General features: G+C 42.6%; 1 long non-coding RNA gene across 1 annotated transcript; it reads right to left on the reverse strand.

Moving 5' to 3' along the window:
* Nucleotides 1–2,340: 2,340 nt before the first annotated feature.
* On the reverse strand, nt 2,341–6,025 carry LOC118559001. The gene is made up of 3 exons (XR_004928590.1): nt 5,930–6,025; nt 2,714–2,823; nt 2,341–2,620 (listed from the first exon to the last, which is right to left on the reverse strand). It is a non-coding gene; the product is annotated as an uncharacterized LOC118559001 (long non-coding RNA).
* Between the last annotated feature and the right edge of the window lie 306 nt (nt 6,026–6,331).

Raw genomic sequence — 6,331 nt, forward strand, 5'->3', positions numbered from 1 at the left:
GCTTGTATATACGGTTCCTGACAGGCACCAAACCAAAACCTGAGGATCGACCTGCCAGCAATTAACATAAAAAAAATAAAATAAAAAAGGATGATTTTCCAGTGAAATTCAAGTGAAGCGCTTTAGATGTTTGACCTGCAATTTATCACTTGAATCTCAAAGGGGTTTATTTGATGATGTGTGCTGGGGAAGCTGTTTAATTTGTTCCTTCTGCACACAAAACAGCAAACCATGGCAGTAGTGCACTGTACATAAACATTTTATTTCCAGATAACACATTAAGAAATGTTTGTTCAGTTAAAAACAACATGTTATGTTTGCAAAAAAACAAATCGATTTAAAAAACTTTGTATGCATTAACTGGAGAGTAAATGTTAACAAAAGGTGAACAACTGCCCTGGTTCACTTTCTCCTGAGTTGTGTATTTTTTGTCTGAAAGTAATCATCTTTGCACGAGAAAAATCAAATCATAATAAATAATTGCTGCAAAGCCATCAACAATGAAGACGACTGTCCACTGTGGCCCTATGCGCTTTCAGGAGGAGTCAAGACTTGATGCAATCTGCTGGGTTACCTTAGATAGGAAACTTTTTGACCAATTTGTAATGCGCCTTGAGATGACGTGTTGTAAATAGGGGCTATTATAATTCAATTGAATCATTGGGCCTCTTGGATGTTTCACTCAATCTGCTGTTAGGATTATCTGTGATTCGGCCAATACGTTTGAAAAATATGTCAAATCTCTGGTTCGTTGTTTTTTCTACTATTTGTGAAACATAAGACATGTTTCCATCCAATTGTCATGCAAATTTTGAGCAAACTTTAATATGTTGCAAAACATGAAAATTTGAGTTAGAGCTGTTTCCATCAAATATCTGAGCGAATTTACAAGGCTATGAAAAGTGTAATTCCATCAGAAGTCGAGCTTCAGCATGGCCATAATAAACAGAAAGTAGATAATGTAAACTAGCAATAGACTGCACTTCTAAATAAACAGAGGGGCTTTCAGGAACTAGCATTGGAGGAGTTACCTACGGCCAGTGAGAAAGAAATGCTAGTCGGAAATGACATATTCTGCAAACGCATTTCCATCTCCCTTCTTGGATATTAACACTTTTTTTGCAAAATCCAAAGCCTCTTCTGTCATTTTTTTGAGATGCTTAGCCCACATGCAGACCAGAGCACAGTCTTTTTGGGGTTGTTTATTAAGAAAAGTGCAGAAGAACACAAAAAAAAACCACGACAACTAGTCGCCGGAACGAGGTCTGAACGTCGGGGCAGGGTTGACTGCAAGGGAGAGAGGAGAAAAATTAATTCAAACTGTCAGGATGCAGCTTATTGGCTGCATGCTGAGCCTCTCTCCCTCTCTCTTGTTCCTGCGCAGCCTGATCAGTTTCACCTGGCAGGCTGCAATTAACCCACAACTGCTTCCACCTGTTCCCACCGCTTTATCAGACTCACCTCTTTCTGTTCCCGTCGCCGGTCCATAGCGTTCACTCCCGCTCAGTCCCTGCCAGTTTTTCTTGTCAGCTCCGTTTGTACCCGTCAGCCTGAAGACTCCTTTCACCTGGTCTTGTTTCAGTCAGCCCAAAGACTTTCCGACAGTTTTTTGTTTTCTCCAGTATTCAGCTCAGACGTTCAGACCTCCACCGTTCGGCTCAGACGTTCAGACCTCTACCGCTCGGCTCGGACGTTCAGCCCTCCACTGCACGGCTCGGACGTCCTGTGCTCCACTACTCGGCTCTGAGGTTCTGCTCGCCACTGCTCGGCTCCGACGTTCTGCTCGCCTCTGCTCGGCTCTGATGCTCTGCTCGCCACTGCTCGGCTCTGATGCTCTGCTCGCCTCTGCTCGGCTCTGACGTTCTGCTCGCCACTGCTCGGCTCTGATGCTCTGCTCGGCTCTGATGCTCTGCTCGGCTCTGATGCTCTGCTCGCCACTGCTCGGCTCTGATGCTCTGCTCGCCTCTGCTCGGCTATGACGTTCTGCTCGCCACTGCTCGGCTCTGACGTTCTGCTCGCCACTGCTCGGCTCTGATGCTCTGCTCGGCTCTGATGCTCTGCTCGGCTCTGATGCTCTGCGCTCCACGGCTCTGCTCAGAGGTCCTGCTCTCCAGTGTTCGGCTCCAGAGTTCCTCCCGGTCAGTCTCTCCACACTCCTCCTGCCAGCCAGCTTCTACACCCTTCACCTCCGTCCGTTGTAAGACTCTGGTCTCATCATCCATCTTCCACACTATTCAATAAAAACTCACTCATAAGAACTGACTGTGTGTGCGTGCTGTGTCCGGGTTCATCCCAGAAAAATATATCATAACACAAACCAAGAACCAGAAATATGCCGAATAGTACGCCTACACTAGTTGGTGGTAGTGGCTGGAGGGCGGCTGATGTAGCTGGTGAGAGACCCGAAGCAAACCTCAGGCGTGAATGACAAAGAGATTGACCAGAGTACAGGAGTCTTTGGAGTACCAGTGGAATCCGGGAAGGGGACCTCACGCCCGTCTTGGTAACGCCAAGGGAGTATGAGGGGGACCGCCAGAGCAGGATCTGAGCAATTGATTCCACTGGTTTGAAATCTTTCTCGGGATGTCAGGACAGGTAAGTGCTTCCATGCACACAAAAACTGACAAAAACAGGAGATAAAAATTAGTCCAAAACTGAGAAACGAAAGACTTACTAGCAGGTTTCCAAGGTTTGGTCAGAGGCCACGTCGTACCACGACTGGTTTAAGGTTCTGGCATCTTCCATCTGTCTGCGCGCTGCTTAAGTACCCAGAAGAAGCTGCCTCTGATGAGCCGCAGGTGTGGTGGGACACGCCCCCTCAGCCTGTGGAAGCAACCAGGCAGAACACAACAGAACCCTGACAGCCTCAAATTAGTATTTTTTTTTTTTTTTTGCAATACTGAGGAAGTTATTTTGAATTTTGCCATTTCCATTAACCTTTTCTAAAGCGATATTACAAAATGCTCATAAAAATGATGATGGAAACATGGCTATTTCCCAAGTTAGCCCTATTGTCCTAAAAATGGACATTTAAGCTTGTGCTTTTGTTTTTTTCTCATCTGGATTAGTGCCCATTTACACATATCTGTCCAAAACCTCCCTAGATCTGTTGCAGTCTGTACAAAATGCTGAAGCTAGGTTCCTGACTAGATAGTCAAATTTTGTCCTGTGACTCCACTGCTGATGCAACTTCATCGGCTCCCGGTTTATTATTAAGTGCATTTCAAGATACTAGTTTTGACTTGGAGTTCTCTGCATGGACAGACACCAGTCTACGTCTCTGAATTTTTACATCCTTACACCCCATCCTGGGCTGAGGTCTTGAGATTAAAACCTGCTCTTACAAATTGAAAACTAAATGAGACAGAGCTTTCTCTTCTGTGGCTCCAAGACCCTGGAACTCAATTACTTGGTCTCTGAGGTCATAAAACTCAATGAATAAAAGTTGCTTTTGTTCATTCTTTTTCTTGTGTCTTTTTAACATTTGTTTGTGAATCACTTTATCTTTGTCTTGAAAGGTGCTTTGTACATAACGTTTTACTTACCAAAATGTATCAATTGATACCTGCCTTATAGACGTATGTACCCACTGTGACAACCGGGAAAAAATAAGGCTCCAGCAAGGCTTAAAGAACCAGGAAACTTCAAGTGCTGACCGACACTTTTCTGTCCTGATGAAGACCACTAGCTAAAATCCATTGGTCAGTAAAAAACAGATGCTTCCTAGTCCTTCAAGCGTTGCTGTCAACATTTTTGACCCTCTTCATCTGGCAAAAAGCTTTCAGAACAACAACGAACCAAAAGCAGTTCACTAGCAATATCAGTGGAAATCGGAGGCAATGTAAGTTTTCGGAGGAAAAATATATTGCTTGATTTGCAATTTAGATTTGAACATTCATGGCTGCCAAGTAAAATAAAGTGATAAACAATGGTTTAGGTACAGGGGTGTGAAATGGATTGGCTATGATTAGAAAGTGGATGTGGGGAGGAGAAAATGTCAATGTGTGGACATAAATTATGGCAAGAATTGTCAAAACAAGCCCCTAGAGTGTAAACAACTGTGCCCAATTAAAAGGGACTAAAATGCAAACCCAACTATCTGTTAAAGCAGCCCTTCCAGGAAGTAATATGTTGGCTACAAACAAGTAATTTATTTCTAGGTGAAGTAAAGCTGAATCCTGTTAGTAAGAGACACACACACACACACACACACACACTTTTTCAAACCACACAGCGCTTGGCAGCTGTATGTAATGTTATTGGCTGTCTGCACTGAGCAGGAAAGGTGATGGGCTTGAGTTTCGGAAACTGCTCACGGTCCAAGAGAGACAGGAGGGAATGAGGTCCCCACATTAGAATAACTCAACTCAGACATGATGCCGCACAGTGATTGTGGTGTAAATACTGTAAAATGAATAAAAAAAAGCTTCACACCCTGATCATGTTTTCAAGAGTACTGTTGTGTGCAATAGATTCTGCTTTTGCAGTGAGTTGTGTTACAGTAGTGTACAGAATTTACTATAGCTTTATACCCTTCATATGAAACTCACAAATCTAAATGCCCAATCCTCTGCAGAACTCTAAGAAGATCCAGAATTGTAAAGTTTCTAAAATATGCATTGGCAGTAAAGAAACAAAGAACCTTCTCACAAATTGAGCATTGTGTTTTCAATTGTTTTGCTGTAGTGTGTAATGATGTGTATAGTGTTTACATTTTTGAAAGCTTCGAGCTGCTCTTTGGGTGTGAAAGTTTTAGTTTTGAAGGGAGAAGGTGTGGTTGTGTTTATGTAGCTTTAGAAAATAGTGTTGTGTTTAGACATTGGAGAACATGGACGAAACGTTTGTGAAATGTGTTTTAGCATTTGAGAAAAACTGTAATATTTGTCTCTGATCATTCAGTCGTTGATTTGTGTTCCGATAAGCGTAACTTTGATCTGTTTCTCCCAGCCTCATTCCTCTTGTACTATCTTTCTTTACTCTTTTTATTGCTTCTGCGTAAGAAACTCTTTCTGTTATCTTGATTTTCTGGGCTTCTCTAGCTTCCCTTTGAACTATACATCCACCATAGGCTGCACTGTGATCACCACCACAGTTACAGCATTTGATTTTAGCGTCTTTGTCACACTTTCCAAATTCATGTGGACCTCCACATCTTGCACATCTAATTTTTCCCTTACATTCTTTTGCAATATGTCCCATTCTTTGACAGGTAAAACATCTGAGCGGTTTCGGGATGTACTCTCTAACTTTATAGTTCATGAATCCTAGCTGTATATTTTCTGGCATGTTATTTTCAAACTGCAATATCACAGCCATAGTGTCTTTGAGTTCCCCTTCTCTTCTACTTTTAATCCTGGTGGCATTTGTTATTTTCCCTCCTTTTATTTCATTCTTCACCTCCTCCATTGTCATTTCAAGTGGAACTCCTGAAATTACTCCTCTCAACCTTGCCATATAACCTGGTATATATGATTTAATTCTTTCTCCCATCAGAGTTTTCATTTTAATTATCTTCTGTTGTTGTGCCTCACTGATAGCTTGAATTATCACTTTTCTGTTGTTCATGATTCTAGCCGTTTTGATTTTCCCTATCTCAACCTCTATTGCTTTGGTTATCTTTATCGGATGAATATAACCCCTTTCTTGCTGAAATTCCACCACAACTTTGTATTCCACTTCTGTATTACGTTATCTTGTTCCCGTGAACTCACTCTTTGATTTATTTTTGTCCTTTTAAAGCCTTCCGCTCCTGGCTCACTTTCCTCCGACCAACTTCTTGCCCTTTCATGTCTCTTTCTAATTGCTCTTTTCATTTTTGCTGACCTCGATATCATCCACTCCATTTCATTTCCACTATTTCCTCCGGATGCAGAAGCCATGCTACTACAGTCAATGTACAGCTTATGTGATCCACCAACTCAGCTCCTACCGCCTTCTTTGTTTGTTGTGTTAAATTCTCAACCGCGTAGCTGCTTCCTTCCTGTCAACTGCCACGTCCAGCTCTCCTCCCAGACTCGACAGGATGTCTCACTCCACCAACTCGGCAAATAAGTGACAGCAGAGTGAGGCTTAAGTAGGGAGGCTGGCAGGTGAAGCGAGTCTGGCTAATTAGTGGCTGGCAGGTGTGACTAACTACAGCGTGAAGGGAAGGCTGAGTGGGAGTGGTAGGAGGAAACAGAACTAACCATAACAAAAGCCTGAACCTAACTAAACCCAGACAGGAGGAAGAACTGAAAAATAGTAAATAAAAACCCAAATCAAAACTGAACCCTGACAAAGAGATTCAATCCAAGAAATATCAACAAACTTTGCACCTCTCTGTCAATAAGAA

The sequence above is a fragment of the Fundulus heteroclitus genome, unplaced genomic scaffold (assembly GCF_011125445.2).
Source record: "Fundulus heteroclitus isolate FHET01 unplaced genomic scaffold, MU-UCD_Fhet_4.1 scaffold_195, whole genome shotgun sequence".
NCBI lineage: Eukaryota > Metazoa > Chordata > Actinopteri > Cyprinodontiformes > Fundulidae > Fundulus > Fundulus heteroclitus.